This window comes from Phyllostomus hastatus, unplaced genomic scaffold, assembly GCF_019186645.2.
Source record: "Phyllostomus hastatus isolate PE091 unplaced genomic scaffold, TTU_PhHast_1.1 phas_contig_1540, whole genome shotgun sequence".
Classification (NCBI taxonomy): Eukaryota; Metazoa; Chordata; class Mammalia; order Chiroptera; family Phyllostomidae; genus Phyllostomus; species Phyllostomus hastatus.
In genome coordinates this window covers 27,937-48,905 of record NW_025333628.1, presented here as the reverse complement: position 1 = coordinate 48,905, position 20,969 = coordinate 27,937, and the positions used below count along the sequence as shown (strand labels likewise).

Below are 20,969 nucleotides of genomic sequence, written 5' to 3'. Positions count from 1 at the left end.
GTACACTTATCCTTTTGATTTCATGTTTTGGTTTCAGATAAATACCCAGAAGTGGAATGTCCGGGTCCTTCTTTGTCTCTTGTTATATCACCTTTGTTTTAAAGCCTGGTATAGACCTTATAGATTTTTTCTGGTACAAGTATTGTTACCCCAGCTTTTTTTGGTTTATTTGTTTCAATTTTCATCCCTGTGCTTTCAGTCAGTGTGTCTTTGGATCTGAATTGAGTCTCTTATAGACAGCTTATGTAAAGGTCTTGTTCTCTCATCTATTCAGCCACCATATCTTTTGGTTGGAGCAATTAATTCATTTTCATTTAAAGGAATTTTTGATAGATATGTGTTTATGGCCATTTCATTATTTATATATTTTTGCTTTCCTTCTTCTTAAAGAACACACTTTGACATTTCCTATATTACTGGTTTGCTGGTGATAAACTACTTTAGCTTTTTCTTGTATGGGAAGCTCTTTATCTGAACTTTAATTCTAAATGATAGCCTTGCTGGGTGGTGTAGAATTGGAGTAGGTCCTTGGTTTTTATCACTTTGAATATTAGTTGCCAATCTCCTTTGGCATGAAAAGTTTTTCTTGAGAAATCAGGTGATAGTCTTATGGGAGCTCCCTTGTAGGTAGCTTGATGTTTTTTAAAATTCTCTCTTTGTCTTTAATCTCTGGCATTTTGATTATGATGTGTCTTGGGTACAGATCTTTTTGTGTTCATCTTGTTTGGGACCCTGCGTTTTCTGGACTGATATATCTACTTCTTTCACCAGATTAGGGATGTTTTCTATAATCATTTTTTAAAATAGGGGTTCAAATCCTTGATCTCTCTTTTCTTTTTCTGGCATCCCCATGATGCAAATGTTGGTATACTTGACGTTGTCCCATAGGTCCTCATACTATCTTCATTTCTAAGATTCTTTTTGGTTGGTTATTTATTTATTTATTTATTTACTTATTTATTTTTTGCTGTTCTGATTGGGTGTTTTCTGCTTACTTACCTTCCTAATCTCTGATTTGATCCTGTGCTTCATATACTTCACTGTTGATTCCTTATAATGTATTCTTCATTTCAGTTTTGAATTCTTTATTTATGAGTGTTTTCCTTATGTTTTCTTTCTCCATTTTTATGTTTCTTATATGAACTTTGTTAACATTCACACTGAGTTCAACTCTTCTCCTTAGTTCATTGAACATTTTTATAACTAGTGCTTTGAACTCTATCTATTAGATTGCTGGCCTACAGTTTGTTTACTTCTTTTTCTGGAATTTGTTCTATTCTTTCATTTTGGCCATCTCCTCATTTTGGTTGTCTTCCCATGTTTGTTTCTATGTATTAGGTGGAAACACTATGTCTCCTTGTCTTGGTAGAGTGTCCTCATGCAGTAGGTGTCATGTAGGGCCCAGTGGTGCAGCTTCCCTGGACACTTCAGGTGCACCCCCCAATTTGGTTGTGTGCACTCTCCTATTGTAGCTGAGTCAGGATTGCTGTTAGCAATGGGAAGTATTTACCCGCAAGCAGATCTGCTGGGATGACTGGCTGTGACCACTAGAGGCTCTGGTACCCACTGAGCCCACCCCTTGAATGTGTTGCTGTGGAGATGATTGGGTGATACTTTGTTTTGATTGGAAGCTGTCCACAGGTGTGATGGCTCTGGGGACTCATGGATGGTGCAAGCCAAGATCAGCCACCATGTGTGTCCTGCCCAGAGCTATCTGACATGAGCTACAAAGCAATCTGCACATGGATGCTACTTTTGCTGGGCTTGGAGTGCCTGAGAAAGGCCAAGCTGCAAACCCAAGCTGGTTAGTTTTGGGCATGGGGACATTTTTTAGGAAAGTCTACAGCTTCAGCCAGGCAAGCTGTTTATATGGAAAAGTCACTGGAAAGGGCTTTAGTAGGCCTGCAAGTTGGGTGAGGCAGGGTTTCAGGGCATCACCAGAGTGGTTTGAATAGTGTTAGACAGGTAGATGAAACTCAGATATAGTATACACCTACCAGCTCTGTGAGGGAGGGATCGTCAAAGGAACAATGACCTCTGTCAGCTCTTCTGTCTGAGAAAATCTACCCACCCCCACATTTCTTGCCCCCATACCAGGCAATTCAGTTCCTCTCCATATGTTCCTTGTTCCTCTTGAGTTGCTGTCCCAGGGCTGGAGCTCAGAGAGAGTGAATGTGAGTAAGTCCATGTGCTGGCCCTTTAAAAGGAATGCCTTGGACCCCAGAAGCACTTTGTCTGACTAGCCTCAATCTCCACTGATTTTTACAACCAAAGTTGTAGATGCCTGTCTTCCTTTTACTGGAACCCTGGTCTGGGGGTGCCTAGTGTGAGGGTGGGATACCTCTCTCCTCAGGGTGGACCTCGACAAGTGAGATATCTCTCCCAATTTTTATCTGCCACATGTGAGTGTGGGACCTGTCCAATCGCATCTCCACCCCTCCTACCAATCTCCATGTGGCTTCTTTAATTCACTAATTGTAGGAGTTCCATTCAGTTATATTTCAGGGGTTCTGAGTGATGGTTGTTTGTAGCATAGTTGTAATTTTGATGTGGTCATTGGGTGATGAGAATACCACATTTGCCTACAGAGACATATTACCAAAAAACCAAGGTATTTTTAAAATGTCGATTTAAGGATGACTAATAAGTAGCAATAATAATTTTTAGAACTTTGACTGTATCATTCTAAAGTGACACAGGTTTTGTTTTCTAGTCTGTGAGGAAGTGGTGATGAAGAATGCCTGCTGTAACAGTTGGGTGCCCCAGCCTCCATTCTTGCTAAGTTTACCTCAGTACAAATATTGGTACAGTGAAAAGGCTAAAGATGTCCTTAATCCTATAACAATTGATTTGACCTCATCTATCCTATGAAAGGCTCTTAGACATTATCCAAAAATGTGATTTAATGCCTCAAAGTTGTAAATGATAAAAAACACTCCTCACTGGAGCTGGTCCTGGTGCACATCACTTTGGGACCCTTGGTGTGGTTTTTGTGAATCTGGAGACATCCGCAAGAACATATGTCTTTATTAACTCATGAGAAAATATTTATTGAACACAACATATACCAAATATGTGCAGGCCTCCTACATACTCATAAAATTGTAAAACAGAAGATGTAAACATTGGAATTCCACCTTAGAATTCCTTATATATTGCTCCTCCCAATATTTTCTCCAGAATTCAAGCAATTCTGTTTCCCTTCACCCTTGGACCACTCACCTCTAGATGAAAATTTACCTGAAGGTTTTACAATTGTGGGATGAAAAATTCTCTAAGCAAGACCCAAAGATGAAAAACCATGAAGGAAAACATAATATTTTTCTATGTCAACCACACGCTTCAGAGACATAAACTCATGCTCACAACCAAACTCAAAGACACATAAAAATGTTGACAGAGGAAGGTAACATGTGTCACTGTTCTTCCACCAAAAACCTGGAGGAGCATCTGGGGCAGACAGTTGGCTGTGTTCATTGCTGCTGCGAAGGGGAGTGCACCCCCAGGGATGTGGGCAGCTTCGAGGGACCAGGTGAGTCAAGATGTGCCCAGGACCTGGGCTCTGGACGGCGATCTCGGGAGGGTCTGTGGGTGCAGAGGCCCCTCTAGACTGGCATTGCCAGGATGTGGGGGCAAGTCTGTGATGGGGCATCTCAGGAAATACCTCTGGACGCAGCAGACTGGAGCGAGGGTGAGGGGTGATAGGAAAGACGCTGCCTTCCCTTCTGTTTGCAGGCTTGGGAGCTGCTTGGTGGTGTATGAGCTGCACCGTGCCTCCTTTCTGTCTGTGCTGAGACAACACACAGTGTGGCATTGTTTTTTCTCCTGTTGCTGTGGTCTCTGGATGTCCTTGTCTGATGCTGATATTCCATGAGAGCACGAATGTCCAACTGGGGAATAACCCAGCCTAGTGGTGAGCACCAGACCGGCCTGGCAACACGGGGCCTAGCTGTAATGCCAGACAAATTTTAATGTTGGGGCTGCTTTTCCTTCCTTCTTAAATTTAATATTTAAAAATATTTACAACTCAGTCAAAACATAAAGAATAGCAAGAAACATTTGGGAAAAGAAGAAATGCAAATGTCGAACAACTATATTTGTAATAATACATGTAAACAAAAATGCAAATGTGGATTAAGAAAAATAAGAATGAAAATTAAAATCTATCAGTTTGAGAAAGATGAAAGAACATGATGAGCGTTTCAGCTAGAGGGTGGGGAACACATTCTGTTGTAAAAGTCGAAGGGTTGAAAACCAGGACAAAACTCCTGAAGGATGCTTTTGTAAAAGGTCTCAGAAATTTAAATGTGCTGACATTTTGACACAGAAATTCTTCACAAATGTATCCTAAGAAGATAATCACACCATATATATATATATATATATTCGAGAATGTTCCATATTGTGCTTTTGCAAAAGCAAAATGATGGAATGTCTCTAAATGCTCCAATCAATAGAATGATGGTAATGACGGACAGAGGATCTCTTAACATCTCAACCAGTGACACCATGGGATCTACATAGAGGGTCAAGTGTAATCTTCAGAGCAAACCCATGAGACACTTGGTATAGCATCCTTGTGGGGCACAGAGGAAAGGAGACTTAGAGAGGATTGGGGGTGGTGGGGCTGCGGTTGAGCGCAAGGTGTTTTCTCTGAGCCTTGATGACTCACTTTCACTGGGTCCGTTAGTGGCTGTTGTCACCAGACAGGCCTGGGCGTGAGCAGTTCTGCTCCAGGCCAGACTGTGGTGTGTGGTGTGTGGTATGTGGTGTGTGGGTGCTTGGCTTCCTCTGGATAAGATTTCACAGCCCAAATCCAGGGGGTTTTGAAAGTATGTTTATTAAAGCTAGGGACAGTGACACTAAGGAAGGACTTAGGGTAGAAGAAGTAACTGGAGAAAGTCTAGGCAGGGCAACTGTGAGCTCATTGGGAAGTCTGAGAAAAGGGGGCCATGGAGACAGGATGGAGGTAAGCCCAGTACTAGCTGCCCACTCCCCTGGCTGAAAATCTCAAAGGCACCTTAGAGCTCAGAAGGACATAAAGAAGTTCATGTCTGACACAGGACGTGGGTATGCTCTAGAGTGAGCTGCCCCAGGTCTCTGTCTGGAGGGCTTTTAATCTCTCTTCTCTGTGTGAAAATCTTAGGAGAGGCTGTCTGCAGAATATTCACCAGCTTTTCAGGGGTGATTTTAATATGCTGATGCATCAAAATGAGCACAGAGTTGGGTTGGGGATTATCCTCTGGTCAGCTCCACTGTTTTAATTTTCCCTTAGTCCTGTCTGGCTTTAATGGTTTTTGTTTTGTTTTGTTTTGTTATTTGTTCCCCTGACTTCTGTCCTTGGGTTCATCTGGCACAAATGGCATTAATTGAGTGTCTGCTGTTTATTTTCACTCCAGGCAGGGAGATTTAATCTATGTATTCTCTGGTTAGGGAGGAGAAGAACAAACCATTTCTTCTCAGTGTCCTTGGTTAGGGAAAGATGAGGCCTTGTTATTTACCAGCTGTCTGTAAGTTGTTCAGACTGTTTGGCCTTCCTTAAATTTCTTGCCTCAGTTTCCCCATTCTTCTTGCCTAGGAATTTTCCTAGCTCCTTACTATCCTATCTCACTATGACTGTACACCATGCAAGTGAATGTTTGCAAAGTTCCAGAATGTTCTGTGATAGGGCTCAGCCCAGGAGGACATCAGGAACATTTTACCTTAGCTGTCGAGACCGAAGTCAAGTTCATCACCCAGCATGGGTTTCAAAGCCTTCACCATGTCAGGATTAGTTAGAGTGTGGAGACAGAATGCGAAGCCAGAGTAGGACCCTGGCTCTGTGACTCTGGCATGGTCGTGGGGGAGATGGACCATTAGAAATGACACAGAGAAATGTAATCATGACCCAGTGCTGTGAGGGCAAGTTTCCTAATATCACAGAAGTGGATAAGCAGGAGACCTACGGGTCCCCTTCCACTGGTCTCAATATTATCTAACAGATGTAAAAGATAATGGCATCTGAAACAGGACAATTATGCACAATCATAGAACAGGAAAGATTTCTTGGAAATTAAAAATATCAACATAAAAATGAATATTTCAATAGGTGCACTGGAAGATTCAAATTGTACTCCCACTAAATCATACAAATGGAAAAGTGTGGGGAAGCTGGAAAAAGGACCTATTAGTCTGTCAGTCAAGGGATCCCAACAAGTTAATAATGATAGTTTAAAATAGTATGGAAAAATCAAAATAAAAATGATGAGTATGAAATGATTTAAAAAATTTCAACAATATTTCTCAGAGTTTACAGATAAAAATTTGCATTTTGAATGGCCTAATCAAAGTGTTGTTACAGCAGATAAAAACAGACCCACACTGTGACACATTTGATGAAATTTCAGAAAGAAGGTGGGAGAGCCCTTGGAAACTTCAATGGCAGCAAATCTGGGCCTGGAGACTAGAAGACATTGATGCAATGCCTTCCACTTTCTGCATAAAAAAGTTTCCAACACAGAGTTCTATATCCAGTCAAGATGTAAGTAAGGGCTAGGATAGCCTACAGTTTCTTCATGTGTTTAGAACTTTAATAGTTAACTTTCCATGTTCTTTTTTGGAAAATACTACCAGGAAAAGTGGGGAAAATGAGGAAGTAAACCAAAAAAGAACATGTGGGTACCCAGTGACAGGGGAGCCAGAACAAGAGAGGCCAAGGCTGACTGAGATGAAGTGACACACATCCAGAGTGTCCATCTGGCACCAGGTGTGCAAGGACCTGGTCCACCTGCAGCAGGACTGAGGGCTGTGGACAGGTGTCTACAGAGATGACAGAGGTTGAAAATCTGATGTGTTCCAATACGTACTCGTGAAGATTTAGACTCTGGGGAGAGCAGTGGAATGACATAGTGGAAGCCAAACTGGATGACATAGGACCAGAGGCAATGACCAACCACCCCCAACCCTAGTGCTGACCAATCAATGGAGACCTTGGCCCTGAGACCCTCAGCCCCCTATGCAATCCATTTCCTAGAAGCAAGCCATTGGGGAGCCAGGTCTTAGAGCAACAATTTACTTGTGATGCCAGGTTTGTGATGCTTCCTTAAATAAACCTTTTGTTTCCTTTTTTTCTTTTCTCTTTTCTTTTTTTTTATCCTGACCCAAGGACATTTTTTTTCATTGCTTTTAGAGAGAGAAACATTGATGTGAGAGAGAAACCTTGAGAGGTTGCTTTCCCTGGGCACCCAGACTGGGGAACATACACTAAACCCAAGTATGTGCCCTAACCAGGAATCAAACCCACAGCCTTTGCTGCATGGGACAATACTCCAAATTACCAAGCCAACCACCCAGGGCTGACATAGATTCTTTGGTGAAGTGTTTGTCTAGAATATTGATCACTTTTTATTGAGTTATTGTTTTCTTATTGTTGAGTTTGATGATTCTTATATATGGTCTAAAACAAGTGATTTGCAAACATTTTCTCCCAGTCTGTGGCCTGAGCTCTTTTTGCAGCCATAACACCAACACTAACGCACAGATATGCTTTTCTTGGAAGGGAAATCAGAAGTGACTCACTTTGGTGGTTTCCTGGTAGAAGACTTCGGTGACTGATGGAGCAGGGGGACAATGTGACTCATTTATTTTGCGTATTTTTGAGAGCGTTTTGAGATCTCTTGTATATTTTCAAAGAACAAATTATATAAAATCTCTTTACTTATAAAACTCCAGACAGATCATCCTTAGATCATGGTTTAAGATCCAGATTCTGAACCTATCCTCTGGGACTAAGCATTTGCCTTAGAAATTCAATTCCTGGAAAACTTGGCTGGACTCTGTGGACAAATTTTCCTACAGAAAATAGCTAAAAATGTCATGTAGAATACAAAAAGCAATGTCTTAAGAGAAACAAAGAGTTGACTAGATACTAACGACCATGCCCCAGAAGAAGGGAAAGGCCCTGCTTGCCCTCCACAGAGAGCAGTGACCTGAGTGAGGAGTGGGGGAAGGTGTGCAAGTTCATTGTCCAGAGCCCAGACGTGAAGCCCAGCACTGTCAGCCCTGAGCTGAGCTCTTGACTTTCCTCTCCATCTGCCTTCCCTTTTATACAAGTCAACAAAGCGTTTTTAGTTGCCTTTCATGAGAGAGGATCTTGCATCCCCATATGAGAAGGAGGAAGACTGGAGAAAGGCAGAGTGAGTGCTGGTGAGAATTCCTTTGCAAATGGGACAAAAACAGTACTGTGTGGATTGAGACCTGGAGATATACTGGCAGATGGCTTGGCTGTGTCTGCAGGGCAATGATCCAGTCCAGGCAGAGGTTTCCATACATCCAGCCTCATTGCTTCAGAACGAATCAACCAGTGAATAGTTACAGATACATGATAGGTATGCCATGCACGTGTTCTTGATTTGAAAGGAAATTCACTGAAGCTGCCCAAAGGTACAATGAGTTCTCTTACAAGGCAACGGGGCACAAAAGCAGAAGACTAGAGGCATTAAAACCTGCTTGGCACTGAAACATCTTAACATCCGCAGGATGACAGCATTGTCAAATGCTAGCTACTCTTTTTCAGGGTGAAAGGGGCCAGCAACCTGCTGTTCATGGGATCCTAGAGAAAATGAACCTGGGTGGGGTCACCAGAGGAAATCAGCTTAACGCATTTGCTGCCATGCTGATACCTCACCAAAAGCAACCTCAGCTGATGGTTCTAGCATCTTGAACAGAGCTGTTACTGAAGCAATATGTTGTCTGCAAGCAAATTATAAAGTAATGTTACCTCTGAAGAGCTTGGGGATCTTTAGAGATCCCTGTAGCTAGGGCAGAAAAGTTAGCTTTGCAAAGGATAACAGAAGGACGTATGAATAGATTTATTGATCAGATTGGTGGTATAGTTCATTTTGAAATACCCAGAAGTCCTGCTAACATGGGACAAACATCCAGTGGCTTCATTTCCAGGTAAATAACCTTTTGGAGAAAATTATTATTCAGACAGCACCAGAATGGACAGTACAAGCCATGGACACTCAAAAAGACCAGTGACTCCTGGCAGAACTGTGCACACTACAGCTTTTTATGTTGTGCAGATTAGTGTCACTATCTCTGAAGCACCTGCACAGACATTTCAATCCCTTTCACTCGGGATTCCATGGAAAGGAGAAGTTATTAAAGCAGGATATACAAGCATTTAAAATGTGAATTCCTATATATTCAGGGTCTCTGTGCATCAGGCTACCTCAGATGTTTCAAAGGGTTTTTCTTTAAGCAGAGTAAGTGAAATACTCTGTTGGCTAACATTGTTTGGGATTTGTGATAACTTTGTAATTGTGTGAAACTTAAGTGCTTTGTGCCTCCCCAAATGTGGTTATTCTAATAAATGGAGAAGTGAGCAAAACCAAAGTAGTGTTTTGATTAAAAAAATATCAATCAGGAAAACTCGAGTGTGAAAAGAACCTCAGGTCCAAATTTCAGTGATAAAGCAAAAACTTGCATGGTGAATGTATATGTGGCCACTTTATCTCTTTGTAATGGGGTTTTAACCATCCAATGAACAAAGTTCTCAGAGGGCCAACCATGTAAAACAAATCAGCACATGTAAGAGGAAGCAATTAAAAAAAACTACTGGATTTTCTCTGTAACATGACAGCACATTGCAGACATATCAGGGGGGAAAGATACAAAACAATGATTAACTCAATTTTTTATTTCCCTAAGTTTTTCTCTTCATCCATGAAATAAAATCTTCACCCACAAAAGAGTAATATGAATCTAGACCACTACTGGATTATGTGCCAATGTAAGTCAAGTGTCACCCACGTTCACATGGAGGTAAATTTATGGAAAATATTCAATATTCCTGAAAAAAGGGCAATTCCTTTCAACAGCTGCAGTGGTCAGTGGGGAGACATATTTCTTCTACAGTTTTATGGATCTTTATCAAGCTCATTATATTCTGGATTGACTTCAAAATCTTCCAGGAAAGCTCCAATTTCAAATGGAGCTTCTAAGGTCAGCACAGATTTTACATAGTAAATGGTACTGAAGACATAATTCCTGAACAAAGTAGTCATGGTTACTATTGAAGCTGTCTTCTATATATTGACCTTCTCAACTGTGGTTTCGCCACATCAAGAGCAGACTCAGGAGTTCTAGGTCCCTGAGGAGCAGCAGGGAGGAGCTGACAGTGGGTGAACAGGAAACCAGGACCTGAAACATCTGCATCAGCCACAACCAGAATCTACAAAGTGAGTAATGTAAGGAAGTAAAAATGGAATTGAGCTCCAGCATCAGCACGGTGTGGGTGACTCTGATCTCTGGAGGGCATTGGTGGTGACTGTGGGGGTATGAATGTGCTGTAGCTTCTGGAGGTGTCTGTGCAGGTGAAGCACCATGGAGACCCTGGGCCAGATGGTGAGGACAGTGAACGTGACATCAGAACATGACCACAAGATGGCAATGCCTGCACTGGTTTTGAGGGTGAAACTAAACATTTCCCTTTGCTGTTGGTATCTTTTTGCCTGTTCAGTGGAGCAGTGACTTTCACAAGTGCAGAGATATTCATTAAGAAACTGGTCCTGGCTGTTGTAGCTCAATAGATTGGGCAAGGACTTGTGAATGAAAGGGTCTCCAGTTCTGCTTCTGGTGGGGACACATCCCTGGGTTTTGGGTCAAGTCAGGTTCCCCGTGGGGGGGTGTGCAAGAGTCAACCACACATTAATGTTTCTTTCCTTCTCCCTCTCTTTCTCCTTCCCTTTCCCTCTCTCTAAAAATAAATAAATAAAATCTTGAAAGAAGGGAACAGAGAAAGAAACTGAACATCCAGCTGAACATTCAGCAGTTGCAACAGGAAGGATGGAGGAGCTTGGGACTTCTCTGAGTATCCTCCTTTCCACTCTCCCAGGGTTCTGTGAACTTACAGGTGCTCAGGACTCAGGTGGTCACAAGGTGGCGCTCTCTGTACATAACAGACACACACCCAAGACTGGACGGGGTTGGGGAGGTGGGAAGATCCTCTAAACCAAAGCTGCCATACTGTGGGGAATCCCAGAGGAGCGAAAAATCATAACATTGGCCATGGCTGTGTGGGTGAGGATCCCGTCTTTAGGTCTCTGCCTGTGTCCCAGCAAGACTGAGGGAAGAAGTATTTGAAGTCATGAAAGGCAAGGACCTACATCCAAAATTACTCTATCCAGCAAAGCTCACATTTAGAATGGAAGGGCAAATAAAGTGCTTCCCAGATAAGGTCAAGTTAAAGGAGTTCATCATCACCAAGCTGTTATTATAAGGGATGTTAAAGGGACTTACCTAAGAAATTGAAAAAGATAAAAAATTATCAACAGCTCAATGACAACAAACTCACAATTATCAACAAATGAACCTAAAAAAAGGAAAAACAACAAAAACAAAATCTCAGCAAACAACTGGAACAGGAACAGAATCGGAGAAATGGAGATCACATGGAGGGTTTTCAGTGGGGAGGGAGAGGGGAGAAATGAGATGGGGAGGTGTAGGGAAGAAGAAGCATAATTGGTAGGCATAAAATAGACTGGGAGAGGTCAAACATGGTATAGGAAACAGAGAATTCAAAGAACTTGTATGTACTTGTAAGAACTTGTATGTTCATGTCATGGACATGAACTAAGGGGGGACGATGGAGGGTTGGGGGGTGTAGGGTGGAGGGGGAAGGAAAGGGGGGAAATTGGGACAACTGTAATAGCATATTCAATAACATATTTTAAAATAAATCAAATATACTGGGAAATTGAACTTAATCCTCCCATGAGGTCATTTCTATGGAAACTAAGTGGCCAGAATTAAAATTAGAGCTTCTGGATAATGAAATAGTAGAACATCGTAGTTCATCTGACCAAAAATAACACGCAAGGTAAAAAGGACAGTGGACGAGGGAGGAAGATGTTATTAGGTTAATTAAACTTCTGATGATACATGCACAGGGTTTTGGTGGCTGGGCCACCAGTTGCCCTCAGACGCTCCCTTGTCTAGTATTAGATGTTTTCTCTTCCTAATCGGTGTTGTGGGTTTAGTACAGTTACTCCTGTCCCTGATGTGTAAATGTTACACTAGAGGCAAAAAAACACAACTTATAACAAGGAGCGAAAAGACTCAGGTCACAGCAGCTGAAAAACTGGAAAAGATCCAGAACATTCACAAACAAGGATGTGAAGGCTCTGATCGCCTCCCATTTCCCCGCCTTCTCTGAATAATAACAGTTGGGCCTTCAATGCTGTCCTGGGTTAGGGTCTGGCCCCGCTCCCAGGGGTCCGCCCTGTCCAGCCAGACAGACCTGACTCTGAGAAGGCCCAGGACTGAGCCTTCCCAGCACCATGGGACTCTACCCACCCAAAGTGTTAGTCAGCAATGTGTGCTTTGATTGGTTTATGACCAAAGGGGGGCATGTGGAAGGAAAGGGGCCACATAGTAACCTGAGAAGCTCAGGGGAGGCCTGTGTGGCAGCCTCACACACTCAGAGACCTAAGGGAACCTCACTGCTCATCCCGAGTAACCCGGGGATGGCCTCCCGGTGGGTTCTAGTCCCACAGCTGTCCCTGCTCACAGCCTCAGGTCTGTTAAGTGGCTTTTCCTGAAATGAAATGAACCCCCAATAATCTGCATATAAATTATTTTTATATGTTTAAATTACAAAATGTTGAGTTCCACTATTTGCTCCAGAAACCACTAAGGGGTATCATTGCAGAGAGCGAGCATTCTGAGATTTTCATGATGTTGAACTGAGAGCCACTTTATTGATCTTCCTCTTGACTTCACCCCACAGTAGAGAAAACAGCACATAGCTTTCATCCTCATATGCCAGTATATGAACTACCTTGGCATCCCCAGTCATTTGGAAAAAACAGTTATGTGGGGATTTAAGTCCTTTCCCCAGTGTGGGCCCTAGCTCATCACTGAATTGTGTGGTTCAAAATCTGGCTCATGGGCTTCTTACAAAATATTCAAATTTCTCCCCCAAAATGCTGCCAGGATATTGGGCATGATGTCCAAGTTAGCAGCTTTTAAACTTTAAATATTTTTTTATTTTTCAAAACATCTGAAATATAGTGTTTATTAGTTCCATCTATAAAGCACAGTGATTAAATACTTACACAGCTTGTTAATTAATCTCCCTGATAAATCTAGTACACATCTCACACCATATGTAATTGCGACAACATTATTGACTATGTTCTCTAAGCTGTACTTCACACCCTACTCATAAATGTCCAGGCCTGATATAGGACAACCATCATATTTTCACTGACTTGGGTGGAAGTTAATAGAGGGGCTAAGGAGGGTGAGTGTAGAAGTGGTGATGAGCACAGCAGGACAATCTCAGAATATCTCCCCGTAAATTACTGATGAATGACAAACACCAAATGGTGAGTCTGTGATGGGGAAATATGGTCGTCATCAGGCTGGGGAGTCACCAGGATGAACATCCTCACTGTGCAATGAGGCTGCAATGAGGCTGCAATGACTATTTTAGCAGCAGGTGGGTGTAGAGTCCAGTCCTTGTTCTGTCCTCTTTCACAGTCCTGGCTCCCTTGGTGGCCTCATCCATGCTCATGACTTTAACTGTCATTTTTGCAGCATCACCTCCACATCTGTGTCCAGCCCAGATATTTCTCCTCAAGGTCCCCACACTCATCTTTCCAACCTGGCACCTCACTGGTGTTTCCATCACACATCTCACCTTGACCTTCTCTTCAGCTGAACACTTGAAATACCCACCCCTCCCCCACACATGCTCCTGCCAGAGTCTTCCCCTCTCTGCTGATATAACCCCATCTTTCTGCTGGCATAGTACAAAGGTGGGGTGCCCTCCTTGACTCCTTTCCCACACCCCAGATTGAATCAGTAGGAAATGCTGTGAAATCCATCTTCCAAATGCATTCAGTGTCCAGTCCCTACCCACTGTTTCCACCACTTAGAGCCCCATCAGAACACCCAGCACCTGCAGCCTGTAATCATGGGAGCTTCCCCACACCTTTCCTTCCTGCCTCGCTGGCCCCTTGTCTCCTGATTCTGTCCTCAGCCCAGCAGCCAGACTCACCCTGTGGCCCGAGGGCTCTCTGTTGGGGAGGAACTCTCAGAGGAAGCCACTAAGGACATGGGCTCCTTGTCCATGACCTTCCAGGACTCAGTATCCACAGAATGATAACAGTGTCTGCAGTGGATTAAGGACAGTGGACGCTGGAACAGTTCCTGCTGTAAGCAGGTGTTCCTAATAAAATCAGGTGTTCCTCATTTTTGGATTGGCCAGCTCTCTGTATCCCAAATTGACACCCGTGAGGACTAAATGAGTGGGTCCTGGAAGCTTGAGGTGACTCCCATGCAACAACGCAGCAATTGGTTAGCATCAGGGGACTATACCATCAAAGCCAGAGGCTCTAAAGGATACACTTGGATGTATGGGAAGGAACCCTGAATAGTGCATGGAGCACAGGTGGTCACAGGGACATCACAGGGGAGCCGTGAGGTCCCCTTGTCCCATGTCACACAATCTGTCCCTCCTTGGTTGTCTCCATACCTCATGGTAAGTTGATGAACTTAAAGTGACTAGAACAGCTTAACAAATGGGCTGAAGGTACAGATAGAAAACCACTAGTGGAAACCATACAACTTGGCATTTTTAATCTAAACCACTTCTGTTTAGATTATGTATATAAATATACAGCCAATTTTAATGTAATGTAGGCATATTCTGATCCTGGGTGCAGAAATAGCAGTCAGGGACCCTTAAAGTTCCAAGAGGAGGCTGCAGTGCCTGTTTTAGCAGCAGGTACCATAGAAAGCAGCTCCTTCATGTTGGGAAAGAAAGTTATTGTGAACAAACTCAGGTCAGTCTCAGAAGTGTCACATTCTTCCACAGCCAGCACATGCTCAGAATGTCCCACTCTGAGAATCCCCAAAACACAGCTGTACCCCTATTTCCCAATGCCCCACACTTCCTGCCCTCAGGGTCTCACCACTGAGAGCTGTGAGAGACACATCAAAGCTCTGGGCACTGTCACTGCCTGGGGAAGACACAACAGCAGAGTTACAGGGTAGGGGAACCCCCCTCACAGACTCCAGCCCACACTCTCCCAAGGGTCCCAGACATCAGCTCCCCAACACCCAGACTTATAGGCAGCCTGAGTGTAGCTCTTCCTGCCTCTGTCTATGGGAAGAAAATGTTCTGTGAGAAGTTAGGGGGAAGGCTGTGTCCTGGGACTCTAAAAGAACCCTATAGCCCTGAAGTGCAAGGAGATTTCCAGAACTGTGACTGAACACCCAGAGTAGGATCATGAAATACAGGGACAGTACCTGTGCGGGGACTGTACCAACTGCCCTTCTGGACATCTGTCCTCAGCAGGGACCTCCCCCTCTGACCTGTGACAGCTGGGAATCAGTCCCCATAGCTAGAATCATCAGGTGATAAATGTGTCCCTCACTTTCCCACGTGCCTCACTAAAGAGTCAGTGTTAGGAAATTGGCCCCAGATGGACAAGCACCCGTGTGGGGATACGATATCCATTAACAAGGCAGAGCACACTTCCACTTGGGCTTGACCCCCAGGGGGACAGGACACTCAGCCCCACCTCGTGCCCACCTGAGTTCTTCCTCCTCCACTGCACAGCTCCAGTGACCACAGCTCCAAGGAGACCCAGGGCAGCAGCAATGACCATGATGGTGATGGTGGTCTGAGGAGGGGGATCTGGGAGGGGAAGGTGAGAGGTCAACCTCAGGCCAGTGTCCTGACCCTGCTCAGGGACACCCTGAGGAGAGGTTCTGTGCCCACACCCCCTCCTCACCCCATCTCAGGGTCAGGGGCTCAGGCAGCCCCTGGTGCTGCACACAACAGATGTATCTCTGCTCCTCTCCAGGGGGCATGACCACGGCTGTCCACTTCTGGAAGGTTCTGTCCCCTGCAGGCCTGGTCTCCACAAGCTCCATGTCCTGGGTCAGGTCCTCCCCATCATGCTCCCAGGTCAGGGTGATGTCCACAGGGTAGAAGCCCAGGGCCCAGCACCTCAAGGTGACCTCATGGTCAGAGATGCAGTGGTGGGTCACATGTGTCTTTGGGGGGTCTGAGGGGAGGATGAGAAAAATCAGGAACTCTGCATGGTCATGGGACACTCCAGCAGTGCTCATGTGACCACCCTGAGAGTGGACAGGACAGTGGGGGTGGGGGAAGGGAGTACACCACCCAGATACCAGTCTGGGCAGAGGCACCTGGGATATTCTCCTATTTTTTTTTTTTTTTTTTTTTTTAGATAATCTCCTATTTCCTTGTAACGTTCTAGAATCAGAGTGAAAACCTAGGGTAGGAGTGTCCAGGTGTCTAAGAGGAGACACAGACTCAAGTGGAGGCTGATGATTCAGAAAACCTTGAGTCAGGCCTCCAGAGACAGGTCTCAACCCAAGAATAAGGGAGAGCATCCTGGTGCACCAGGTGCTGCAGGGTGTGAGGAAACCACCGTGGGTCCTTTATTGTCCTTTACAGAAAGCTGGGCCCATGAGTGAGTCACAGAATAGGGGTACCTGGGGGACTCTTCCCTCTTCGGAGCAGGAGGGACATTCTGTTACTGCCCCAGTTTCCTCCTCTCCTTGAGGAAGCCGCTCCAGCCCACAGATCCCCTCCTTGGGGAGGCTTCCGTCCTGGTACCTGCTTGGAGCAGCGTCTCCTTCCCCTTCTCCAGAAGCAGGTGGAGCCAGTGCACGCACGTGTCCTCCAGGAAGACCCTCCGAACATCCGAGTCAGGGAGGTGCACTAATCTGTAACTGGGGCTGGTTCGGGTCTTTGTGTCCTGGATCTCGGTGGTCCAGGAGCGCAAGTCCTTGTTCAGGGCCACGCAGTAGGTGCCGTGGTAGGCCAACCAACTGAATCCGCGGAGGAAGTTCCCGTCCGACCTCACGACGCAGCCGGTCATTTCCTGGAAGGTGTGCGACCCTTACCCCGCGCGAGGTTGGTCCCCAGTTACTTAAACCCGCTGTAGGAACAGGTGTGTCCCCGACCCAACCCGTCCGGACCCCACCCGTGGTGACTGAACCTAACAGGAAAATGAAACTGGGCAGCATCCTCACAGGGTCCTTCATGATGGGGGCCCGATGGGTCCCGCAGTCTCAGGAGGACGCTCGGACACGGAGAGTCCGGGCGACCGCGGCGAGTCCATGGGGACGCGTGTGGTGCACGGACCCGGGCACGCGATGCTCACCGTCGTCCTCGCTCTGGTTGTCGTGGGCGCGCAGCTTGTTCAGGTTCGCTCTGCTCATCTGTTCGTGTTGCTGGAGTTTCCGCGTGAGGTTGTCCCTCTGCGGGTCATCTAAGATCTCTGCCTCCAGCTTCTGCCTCGGACTCGCAGCGTCGTCGCTGTCGAACCGCGCGACCTCCGTGTCGTCCACGTAGCCGACAGCGATGTACCGGGACCTCCAGGTGACAGGTTCCGACATGGAGCTGGTGACGATTCTCAGGCTGTGGGGCCCTGGGGGCGGGGAGGGCGCTGGTCCTGGGTCTGCGATTATTCCGGTAGGGGGAGGGGGTCCTGGTTGGGGGGAGGGGGAAGGGGGCGGATGTAGGAGTCGGATATCTGGGGTCTGGGGTCTGGGCCGGGGATTGCTGGAGACTTGCAGTCCCCGGGTCCAGTGCCCCCGCCGGGTCCCCTCGCTCCTGCCCCGCAGAGGCCGTTCCCTCCGGACCCCTCACTCACCCACGCTTTTCTCGGTCACGGCCAAGGTTCCGGAGAGCCGCAGGATCAGGGTTCCCGACTTCATAAACAACCAAGACATACAGCATACAATGAGTTCCGCTCCCCCTTGAGGATTTTAAACCACTAAAATGACGCTGATGGGCTGCTCTAGAGTCTGCTCTCACCCAATGGGAGTGGGAACTGCGGAAGTGTTATGAATATTTAGGACCTGGGACCTGACTCCACCCGGACCCTTTCCCCTAAGGGGAGACCTCTCTGTCCCGCAGTCCCCGCCCACGTGCTGTTTTAGGGAGCTACTCTCAAAACATTTTGTATCAGAACATCTATACACTCCCACAGAATAGGGAGAACCTCCAAAATGATTTTGTTAGTGTGGGTTATAGCTATCAATATTTAGCATACAAAGAATAAAACAGTTTGAAAATTATTAATTCGTTCAGAATAATATTAAAATCCCCTTACATGTTAACAGAACAAATTTTTTTATGAAAAATAACTATTTCCCAAATAAACAAGGTAGAGAGAAGAGTGGATCTGCTTAAGTTTTACTTTTTGCAAGTCTCAGTGCTTGTCTGTATCATTAGAAGTCGGCTGGATTTTCATATTTGCTTCTGTGTTTAATCTGCTATTTTGGCTGTGGTATATAAAGAAGTATACAACCTCACACAAATATGTACGAGGAGCATTTTTAATAATCTTTTCAGATAAGTGTGGCTATTCAGCTTTGATCATACACTAAAGCCACACAAGTGGTAGTTCCTGAAAAGCTCTTTGCAAAGTGGAACCTGAAACTACACCATTGAGTATTTCCTATCCTGTTACATTACTTGAGTGGCTCTTGTACTGATGCAGGATTATTTGACAGTAATGCATTGTTTCACTAACTGATAGAGATCTCCCAGTGTTCATGCATTTAATGACACATCATCAAAAATCACAACTGTTAACGTTACCGCAGATCCCACTGAAACGGTTGTCAGCTCTGGGAAGCTGTCTGGCTGCTGTGGTGAGACACACCATTGCCAGAATCCTGGTTTTCCCCTGAGAGCTTCCATTTCATCCAGACAACAAGTGCTGTCAGGTGTCAACTGCCTGTTGACTCTCCTTGAGGGAGAAGCTCATGTTCATTTGAGAGAGTGTTCGCCAGTTCACTATACCTCAGTCATCACAGGTTCTGTGTCTTTCATTCTCTTAAGTGAACTTGATGTTCTGTGAAGAAGAGGCTGGCTCAGCCCTCACAGGTCACTTTCCTGGGCTCATGGTGCTTGGGAATGAATGGAGCAGAAGTGTGTTTGTGCACTTTCCTGGTCATGATAGGAGATATTTTACATTTTCGTTGTCCATTTTCATAAGGAGAGTTAAGAAATTAATTCATTTGTAAATGAATTCAAGATACATTTATCTTCTTTTAAAATATTTTTTATTTTTCAATTACAGTTGATCTACAATATTAAATTGGGTTCTGCACAACTCTGTGTTTACATATTTATGTAAGTTACAAACTGATCACCCCAATAATTCCAGTAACGATCTGACACCATATGTAGTTATTACAGTATTAATGCCTGTATTCCCTGTGCTGCACTTTACATCCCCATGACTGTTCTGTAACTACCAGTATGTCCTTCTTAATGCCTTTACCTTTTTCTCCCAGTCTCTTCAGTCCCATACCATCTGGCAACCAGCATCTGTTTCATGAATCTGTGAGTCTGTTTCTGTTCTGCTTGGTTACTTCATTTTTCATATTCCACATAGAAGTGCAATCACCTGGCATTTGTCTTTCTCTGTCTCACTTATTTCAGTCAACACCATACCTTCCATTCCTGTAGTTGCCAATGGCAAGCTTTCATGCATTTTTATGGCTGAGTCATATTCTGTTGTACACATGCACCACTTCCTCATCCATTCATCTCTTGATGGACACTTAGGTTGCTTCCATATACTGGCCTCTGTAAATGATGCTGCAGTGAACATATGGATGTGTATGTCTGTTTGACGTCATGTTTTGTTTTGTTTTGTTTTCAGATAAATACCCAGAAGTGGAATGGCTGGGTCCTTCTTTGTCTCTTGTTATAGCCTTTGTTTTAAAGTCTGTCTTTTCTGGTAGAAGTATTGCTACTCCAGCTTTAATTGTTTATTTCCATTTTCATGAAATATCTTTTTCCATCCCTGTGCTTTCAGTCTGTGTGTGTCTTTCTATCTGAATTGAGTCACTTAGAGGCAGCATAACTAAGGGTCTTATTTTCTTATCAATTCAGTCACCATATGTCTTTTGACTAGAGCAATTAATCAATTTGCATTTATACTAATTTCTGATAGATATGTAGTTGTTGCCATTTTATTATTCATATTCTTCTTCTTCTTCTTCTTCTTCTTCTTCTTCATGAAGACCCTTTAACATTTCTTGTACTACTGCTTTGGTGGTGATAAACTCTGTTAGATTTTTTTGTCTGGAACACTCTTTATTTGTCTCTTGATTAAAAATGATAGCTCCTTGGTTTTCATTACTCTGAATATTTCTTGTCAATCTTTTTTGACCTGAAAAGTTTTTGCTGAGAAATCATCTTACCATCTTATGGGAGCTGCCTTGTCCATAGTTAAGTGCTTGCATCTTGGTGCTTTTAAGATTCTCTTTTTGTCTTTAACCTTTGTCATTTTCTTTCATTGTTTTTAAAAATTTTTCATTTTAACCTTTGTCATTTTCATTATGATGTGTGTTGGAGTGGGCTTCTTTAGATTTCTCTTGTTTGAGGCTCTGCACTCTGAAAGTAAGAGTTGAGAAAATTTTAGTGTTAGGTAATAGTTAATAAGTAATGAAGGCCTGTAAAACACTGTTGTTTCAGGCACTGAAGGAACCACCCACCTGAACCCAGGTAACAGAAGGATTCCATCTTTGTGCCCCAGGGTGACTGCAAGTAATCAAGATCATATCTGAGCCATGTGCTCCAGGGAATCACAGCCACCACCCAAGACACAAATAAAAAATCATAGGTCAACAGATGAAAGAATGCTAGGAAAATTGCTTTTATATAATTAACATTTTCCCTGGAGGCAACTGTGTGGCTTGGCTTCTGTGCCCTGAGGAGCAATTCAAGGTCAAACTAGAATTTTCTTGTAGCATTCCAGCAAGGCAGATGTAAGAAAGCCTATATAATCAATCACTATTTTTTAAAAGATTTTATTTATTTATTCTTAGAAAGAGGGGAAGGGAGGAAGAGATGGAGAGACACATCCATGTGTGGTTACCTCTCCTGCACTCCCTAACAGGCACCTGGCTCACAACCC

At 44.4% G+C, this 20,969-nt stretch overlaps 2 pseudogenes; one reads left to right on the top strand and one right to left on the bottom strand.

Moving 5' to 3' along the window:
* Positions 1–8,118: 8,118 nt before the first annotated feature.
* Positions 8,119–9,021, top strand: LOC123813609 (annotated as a pseudogene).
* A 1,065-nt stretch (positions 9,022–10,086) lies between these two features.
* On the bottom strand, positions 10,087–17,748 carry LOC123813607 (annotated as a pseudogene).
* Between the last annotated feature and the right edge of the window lie 3,221 nt (positions 17,749–20,969).